At 31.4% G+C, this 9,728-nt stretch overlaps 1 protein-coding gene across 1 annotated transcript in view; it reads right to left on the minus strand.

Annotated features, from left to right (window-relative positions):
• The window catches only part of LOC112210031 (uncharacterized), a gene marked incomplete in the record, with an annotated part of 706,770 nt that overhangs the window by 450,200 nt on the left and 246,842 nt on the right, over window positions 1–9,728 (minus strand).

Here is a 9,728-nt window from a genome sequence, read left to right on the forward strand (position 1 = left end):
ATTAATTCGATGTATATGTGTCGATGTATGAGTAGCTGATCTACTCAGTCAGATGACATCGAAGTAATAACTGACTTTAACTCATATAAATATATTAAATATTACCCTTTTTAACTTTTAACATTCACTGAATAGTGGACACTTTTCTGGCTTCTCTATCAGCTTCTTTAGCTTTTCCCACAGCTTATCGTTTAGCTTCTTCGTTTTCATATCCCCTTCCCGCTCTTTCTTTCGTTTAGCTTCTTGTTTTTCCTATTTTATTCTAATAGTTTCTTCATTTCCTGGAGGAATTTTGTGATGATGTTGGTTGTTTCATCTAAACAAAGATTTTTCTCGGTTTGTTGTTGAATTGAGGATTCCTCTGTTCTCTTTATGGTCTATAGGAAAAGATGTACATTCTTGACTCGGATCACTGACGACCTGTCTGTTCTTCGGGTTTCTTATGATTTGATTCTTCTTCTGACTGTTCTCGCTTCGGTGGTACATTTTTCCATACCCTTAGTACCATTTTATTCAAATGTGTACGTATATACGTACACTCTATTTATACCCTTTGATTTTTACCGTTCAATGAATAGTAGGGTTAAGCGCAAACACAAACAAAATAAATTCCCAGAAGAACTATTAACAACAATCTAAAAAAATATCTCAATGAAAACCATGCCACTAATATATTCCAATTGCAAATAAAGGTAATGACTCACAAATGGACCAGACAGGAATTATAATAGACAAGAATAAAACCAAGCGAAATAAGATAGAATGAAGTGAACTTAAGCATCTTTACTAAATCATATGAATTATAATATTCTAAATTGAATTAATGTCATTGAATTAAATCTCCAAATTACACCTAACTATACTAATACTACTTTTTAAAATTTCTGGCATGCCACCCTTGGTACTGATTTTAATAAGGTATTAGTTTTTTTAATTTAATTAATGATCGCCGTGGTAAATTAATTGAAACGTCCCCACTAGAGTTGATATAAAATATGCTAGGTTGTGGCTAAAATAGCTTTTCTATGGCTGATGAGAGTTCCACAATCTGCATTTTTTTTTTTTTAATTTATATTTGTATCCTTATGTTATATCTCTATTTTTTCCTGGTGGGAGCCGACGTACAGTTCTTATAAATTCATTGTATATCTTTTTCAAGGGTTTCATGTTCACTAATTTATCAGGCTATGATAATCAGGTGGCATGGAAGGATTCTAAATTATAAAATGAAGTTGAGTTTGAATTAGGTTATATTTAGAATTATATGGATCTAATCTAAGTGTTTGTAGATCTTTTTCAGTATCTAATATATTTGTTAGCAGTTTAATAGACTCAATTAACTTTTAGTAACTCTAAAAATAATCAAATTTCAAGCCGTGATACGTATTATTTTGTCCCAAGAAATGACCATTTTCTCAGTAATTAACATGAAATATAGGATACAAGAAATGTGCATAGAAAAATATTTCCATCCATCTATTTACACAGGTAGATAATGTTTGATGAACCTTTCGTCTTTTACTAAACAGATTTTTAAAAAATTGTTTATTTAAACTTAATAATCACAAAAAACAACAGTATCAATTTTTTCACTTCGAATTTTTATTCAATGAATGTAAATTTGGCTAACTTTCTTATATGATACTGTTCGTTACTTAATGTTAAATTGTTTATATTGAATAATAATAATACAAACTTCCATAATTAAGGGCAGAAAGTATTAGAATACAAAGTATTTGTTAATATGAAATACAGAACTAGACTAAAAAGAAAAAAAATATATAAAAATTAAACAAACACTAACTAGTGAATTTTGTTTTTCATATTTTGTTAAACACATAACTGAAAGGTACTTTTGAGTCGATCTAGTTGTAATGAACAACGATATCAAACCAACTGTTTCTATTCCACTAGTCCAATGACCATCTGTCTATGTTTAGAACGAAGAGGAAAATCCTACCACTCCCTGAACACAGATGTTATTTCGCTGCCATAAATTCAATGGCAGATCCAATAATTGCTAGCCGTTACCTCTGGGAACTGTCTTAACGGGAAAAACACCTTCTTAAAAGGTTTATTAGATGTTTTCCTGACCTCGACAGTTCGAGGGAACTAATTTTTTTTTTTTAGATTGTTTTATTAGTAGTGATCGCATTCTAATATAATAAATGGTATAAATGCTGTAATACTTCTTAATTTTAGCAATAACAAAGCATAAAGAACAACTATAATTCGAATAACGGAAAAAATGTGAGAGGTCTGCAGCAGTGAGGAATTAGTTACGCTCTGTAAAATAAAGTCTTCCAGATTCAGTTTTTTATTTTTTTAAAGTTCAGCATCAAACCTCTAATTTTCTCATAAGTTTGGTGCAACAATTAGGATTATAGGTCAAATTGATACCCATGCCAAAAAAGCTGTTTAAAATTGTGTGTTTTTTTATTTTTTTTAAGTTTATGAAGCATTTGAATGCTTGTATTATACACATAATTGTTTGATGTATTTTTAGTGATGAATAGTGAAGAAAACTGATCAGCGAAAAAAACCAAAAAAAAACCATTAACTTCGGAAAACTAGAAATATAAGTTTAGGAACACAATAATTTCTATTAAACTGTGCATTTCATAATTTTTAATGTCAGGTTGTTTCAATTTCGGAACGAGTTTTCAAGCAAACTTTTTATTTATGCGATGGAAAATTTTTATTATTATTTCATCTGTAAAATCCATCCTTTAAATTTGGAAAACTGAACTATGCTCTCTATATCTTATTAAATTTTCATAGAATACAATTTAAGTTTTCTACAAAAATTTACACCTACAAAGTCAGGTCTATGCTTATTTTGATTCTGAGGGTCTGCCAGTCATTTTGACCGCCTGCCGACTCTCAAGACTGCAACAATTGAGGAAGCATGTGGAAAGTGAAATGATAGAAGCAGGTGGAGGATACGACCACCAGCCCGCCGGTATAACCATAAAAAGATCAAACATTGCCTACCTATATAGAATATTTACAGCCAATCTAGGGGCCACATAGAGAGACTTCTTCTGCTTGCGAACGAAGAAGGTGTAAAACTGAACTTCTTTTTCAAAGGAAGGAGCTTTTTCCACTGCCAAATACATTTGGGTTATGATAAAAATTATAAAATAATGAAAAAGTAATCTCACAATTCATTCGTAAATGGATCTGACAAGAAAGATTTTTTTTTTCATTACATATTTTGTGTGCAAGCATTTTTTAAATCATTACAAACCAGTTAACTCAGGAACAATTCATTAAATTTTATTTTGCGTAATTATCGGTAAAAGATGACAATTGAATGATAATTACTCAAAAAGAAATAACACTACTTTTATAATTTACTTGGAATATTGATAATTTTTTATTTTCTGACTTTCAAACAACGTCGTTTTAATTCCATGTTGTCGCTTCCTTGTTGTGCAAGTTTTAATGTCTGCTATTATTTATAATGCTAAAAGTAAGTGCATTATTCCTTTCAAATCTGAATGAAATTTTGAATGTAGATTTGAAACGGATGAAATCTGAAATAACGAAATGGAACATCGTAGTTTTATGATATCATTATAACTTTTCAGAATAAAAAATTTGTTGTCAGACTAAAGTTTCGGAACCGATTGTAGCTGAGGCATAGGTTTTAACAAACTCGGAACAGCAGTGGCGTTGGAATCTGGCTGGGGTAGTCGTGTTTTAATTAGGTGCTAGTCCGACGAAATAAAAGCTTGACCCTCCACCATAGTTAGAATAGGATTGCATCCCTTAGATAACCCTCTCTCGTCCTCTCATGTCAAAAATGGCAAGAAAGGGGATAATTTAAAAAAATTAAAAACAAAAATCTAATGTTTCAAAGTATTACTATATTAGTATCAAATTAGATACGATGTAATAATTTGCATACCCGAACAAATATTAGGGGGGAAAAATTCAAAAGTTTTTAAAAAAAAAAAAAAAGTATATACAATTGGTAAAATATATAGTGTAAAATATCAATACAACTTTAACGGAGTTTTAATGACAGTTAAGTTCTCAGCGAAGTTGGATAAACAATTTTAAGATTATAATTATAAATGCAAATAAATTTGTTCATGGTTTTTGGTGATATAAAAACATTATTTTATAATTATAAACGACAGGATATAAGGTTTTGTATAAATAACTTTAGAAATGCAATTTGTAATGCAGGATGTGTCACTGACTAATTAATTTGTGTTTTAATTATTTGATCCATCCTGCCAATCTTTATTTTATATTTTTCTCAATTAATACACATATTTTTAATACATTTAATTTCTTACCGTTATTATTTATTTCGATGTGTTTTAATTATTTTCATTTGGGTTTCATTTATTAGTTTCATGATATTTTCAATTAGTTTCAATAATTTTACAAAGTAATTATTGTTTTGTATTTCCGCTGCTGATATCGCATTTTTGTTAGTTTTATATTTTAGTTATTTAAGTGTATCATATTAAATAACGTATGAAATAAGTTTTGTTTAGTTTTTAATCCATCCAATTCTTTCTTAGTTCAGAAATATTGTGGGCACATTAGTTGTCAATTTGATTATTTTAGCAGTCTAATCACATATTGGTAGATTTTTTGCTTCATATTTCATGTTTTTACAACATAATTTACAGCATAAGATTTTACATAAAATCAGGGTTCTGGTCATAAGTTACTGTAAAATAGTCTAAACATACCTGGTTACTTCGATATGATGGGCGAATAATTTTATCAATAAAAAGTTTACCTGAAACAAAAAAACGTATGTGATAACGTACAACAATTATACATAAATAATATCCAAATATGTAAATAGAAATGTCCAAGCATAACAAAATTTTCCCCTACTATTCTACATACTTTATTTCTAGTTTAAAGTGATACATGAACGTAAGAACTCTTTAAATATTAATCAAATGCACATTGCATATAACAAAAAATAGAATATATTTCAATGATACAAGAAATGAAATAAACAAAGTAAAAATAAGAAAATAAAATTCTAGCACCATTATAGTGGAACATATAATCGTATGTATCAATTTAAAAAATAATTTAATGACCCAAAAAACTCAATTTCATTATAATTATGATCTAGTTCCTAAGAACTGAAAACTGGGATTAATTAAATAAACTTGGTCAGACAGTTTGAGAATGCATCCACACAGTAAGTTTAGAGTAAAAGGAGAACTACTACTACTAATATTCGCCTAACTCTGGTTCAACGTAATGGTTAGAAAAATTTGATAATTACATTCTATTTAATGAAAATATTTGTTATTATCGTTTTGGAACGAATTACACGAGATAATTCATTTTCTACCTAAGAGCCATAGCAATGAGAACTCAGTAGCAATAAAATAAAAGAGCTATTAGAAACTTGATTAGATTGGGGATGTAGGGGGCCCTCAGGGGGGAAAGGGGATGACGGAGTGCCATCTCGTTAAATCGGCCCCTGTCGCACTTATAAAATGTTTGCCTCATAACAATTATTTCCACCCTTCAGCAAACGAATAAAATTCGCCAGGGACCCGAGCAACCACAAAATGTCAAGACAATTAAGTGCTATTTGAATAGGAGGCAAAAAATTAACTGTTTCAGTAGCAAAATTAAATAACCAGTAGCTTGAAAAAATTAAATTGGCAAATAAAGATCTCAGAAAAGTTCTTAAGAAATTAACATTAGAATGTAATCACGTGGTTTAAAACTCATACGAGTGGGCAAATAAGCAATACCCTTGTCATACATTAGTTTAAAAGAGTTTTTAAACGGAACTTTATATCACCAATAAATTTCTATAACGAAGTCAAAGTCACGAGACCAAAAAACACAATGTAACTTTTAAAAAATGATTTTTTTGAGAGCCTTAATTGCACAATTGTTTTCATCAAGGTTTCGCGACACTCTATCCTCTATCATCCGGATACACAATCTGTATAATTTTACCATCTTATAAAATTAATACCCATGTATAAGCGCGAATATTGCTTTTTAAATACATATAACATTTTTTTTTTACATAATTAGTAATTACATCTATTGCCATTAGGTTTGGCAAAATGTATCATTTCATACGTCAAATGGTTTTTGAGATATAGATTTTAATAAATTCACTAACTACTGATCTTTCAGTACGTTCTATACCACATTTTTATGAAATATTGCTTTTTAAAAAGTTATATCTCGAGAACTATTGAACGTAAATTTCTCTATAGGGCTTACAGTTTAGCAAATTTACTTTACTTTAAACGATGCTCTCTTAGATTTTATATTTTTATTGGTAGTTTTAAAGAGATAGAGGTCCGGATGAAAAATTAATTATTTTTAACGTTTTTAAAAAGCCGCCATTTTTTATTCCCCCGACATATACTTGGTAGACTTATCAATTTGGACTAGTAATTATACATAGTTTTCACTAAAGTAATCAAAACTTGGGGTGAAATAACTGACTTTTTTCTCCTCTTGTGCTCTTGTATTGTTTTTGCACAAGTGAGAAGAGTACAATCCAACTTAACTAACGTCCACTTAATCACAAAAGAGGAAGAACCTAAATGCCAAACCTGTGAGTCCCCATTATCCATGAAACGTATAATTGAAGAATGCACATCATTTCGTCAAGCCTTCGAAAATAATAAAATATCCCGTTAAAGAGAATTGGCTCTAGAAGGCTCAGCAGATATCATAGACAAAGTCATAAAAGTTCTCATAGAAACCCAACTGTATTATAAAATATAAATTACCAATATCGAACAGCGTAATCGCTACAAGAAAACAGTCAATATTAGAAATATTCATCTATCAAATGCCAAAGACAAGAAGATGAATGAAGTAAAAAGGGCGTAATAATCAAGAAGTTGATTGCCCAGAATAAAACTTTAACTAAATCTAATCTAATCTATGTATACTTATTTCAGTAGCCTTGATCCTGCCTTAAGGATGAACTACATATTAGAGGCCCAGGGAAAACTCGACTTACAGTAAAAATAATTCAACCGTTTATTTCACTTTGAATAATTATTAGAGGATCTATAATCCTAACATTATTCTCATAGACTATTGTGATTTTAAACCTCCACCATAAATCCCAAAATAACTTAAAAGAAATTCAATATCGATTCTTCGTTAACAATATAAAGCATTAGTCCCTTCCATCCCCCTCCTTCCCACCATTCAAAGGAATTTTTGCCAGGAGTCGGACACTGTATAAAGGCTATAAAAGGGAGAACTCGTCTGGAAGAGCAAAATGAATGCAAATATAAGGGGATTTCGGGGAGGTAAAGAGGTTCGAGAGACCGGCGATCGCGCGCTGCTTTATCACGACTCGCCCGAGAGTCAACACGATCAGCCGCCAGTAATTACTAAAGTCGCTCACGGTAAATATTTGACTCATCATATTTTTTTCTGTAAATATTGCCCGTTTTTCTCTTTCCTCTCTCTGGCTTTACTTGGACTTAATTATTAGGGCTATCGCCCGCCCCCTAAAAAGGGAGAGTGGAGAAAGCATCTAAAGGAATGAAGTTCAATAAAGCGTAGAAGTAGATGTTTCAATACATATAACGTCATCGACTGAAGCTTGAAAGGATATAATAATTACGAATAAATATATATGTAAATGTCACGAAACAAATCCTTACCAAAGAACAGTAATATTCTAAAAAAATGTGTTCTAGATAACATGTTATATTCTATAAAATTAAGAATATTTACGTACATTTTAGTCATGCATTTGTTTTTTTACATTTAATATTAAATATCTTACTATATGGAGGTAATCCTATCTGCTCGGTATGAAATTTCTGCAGTTTTTATTCCTCTGTGTCACGTCCCGAAGGTGTATCAGTCGGTCTCATTTGTGCTGACGCTGGATACTTTGTATTACTTATACTACAAAAGAAAATTGAGGACTCATTGTCAATTTATACTTCTTGTCGCAACAGATTGATGTGATCCTTGACCTTCTAGATGTTTTACCTGATAGTCTATAATATATTTAGTCTTTGAACTGTTTTATTTATTATTTTATGCTTTCTTCCTTCCCATATGTAACATACAGGGTGCGGCAGCAGAGAGATAGTGAGTGCATGGAGCTTCCGAAAATTAACAATTTTTTTTTTTATTGAATACAATTTTTAGGTGGACGAGAGGTAATTTCTATTTAATCGATTATTTATTTTTAACTTTTACTGTAGTGCAGCGCTCGGTTGAACACCTTACTGACTGGGTTATATCTTGTCCCCTGCATCCGTCCTTTAGGTCCAGCCCTCCTGGGCCGTACTAATCCGGAGAACTCCGACTTGGCGCGGGCGTAGATCTCGGTCTGCTTTGACTATTGATGGATTGTATCGCCTTGGAAGGATAGCGATAAAGCTAGCCTTCCATGGCGATGCAATCCATTACCATATATTTTACTGTTTGAGTGACTACGCAGCAGTGCCACTGGTCTTCCAAAGCTCCGCAGGATCGTTTTTGCCCTGTCAGGGTTTGTGAGGTACAATATTCATACACCCTATTCCCTATTAACTGGTGTCGCTCAACAGTTAAGAGAATTTTCTTTACTTTTAACTTCTTACAGTGAAACCAAGTTTCAGTTGTAGTTGAAGTTTCCGAAGCGACCTTCGTCAATGTAAAGATAGAATATCCAACTGTCTAGAATATTCTTATGAAGATTCAAATGCTATTTTCGCAAATGGTGATTTATGCAGTCATTTATACTTGAATCAGGGGCTGCTTCTTTGAAGCCTTCTTGCTTCCCTTACAGTCTTCTTGATCTACCCAGGAAAGGTCTAAGATAAATTCCGTCATTGACCTCGCTCTATAGTGTAAGGGTGAATCTAATGTGGTGTAATTTCCATACATGTGTGGGACCAGTGTACTGTTCACCAAACCTCGGCGGGGGGGGGGGAGCAACATCCTCCCTGCAGTTTTTCTGCTAGCCTAATCAAGATTTCACTTTTTTTCAAAATATTATTATTTTAATAATAAAATACCTAATACCTCTATGCAAAATTTAATTGATCCTGAACTTTAAACATTATTAAATTAGATATTGACAAAGCTGTTTAAAACAAATCCTGTATACAGCAAAGGCCACTTTGTAATGTAATCAAGTCTTTTAACAACCTTAAAAACAGGATTTTCATTTAAAAACGCAAAGGATTTGTATAATTCGTTATTATTCTAAACAACAGATGAGTATGAAAGCATTGTTATTTTATCTATAACATCAAAAGCACTCTGCAGTTTGTTTCATTTGTTAACAGAGAACCTTTGTATTGACCAAAGAATAGCCCCAGGGTCACAATAAAGTGAGTGACTCTCAAAATGGGAGCAATGGAAGGACGTTATTGTCGAAAATTGTTAATTTAGTTTAATATACTAAATTCATTTAGTAGTCTTGAATAGAAATTTTAAGGGCAGGAAATTACATATATAGACGGACATATATAGTAAGACGAATTTAATAATAAAAGCCTGATTTATAACTATTTAAGAACAATTGCGTATCCTGAGGTAATTGACATAAAAGAAAATTGTAAAAACATACTGAAGGTTCCAGAGGAAATCGAGGTGTTTCAATTTTTAAACTAATTTTCATGATCAAAGACCAGAGTCCAATTTGATACCACGAACGATGAAATAATCATGTTTGCCAGTTTTTATGTACTAGTCGTTATGGGAGGGAACATTCAATCGCCAGAAAGGGAGGTATG

Source organism: Halyomorpha halys, unplaced genomic scaffold, assembly GCF_000696795.3.
Source record: "Halyomorpha halys isolate HHAL.00 unplaced genomic scaffold, Hhal_1.1 Scaffold139.1, whole genome shotgun sequence".
Lineage (NCBI taxonomy): Eukaryota > Metazoa > Arthropoda > Insecta > Hemiptera > Pentatomidae > Halyomorpha > Halyomorpha halys.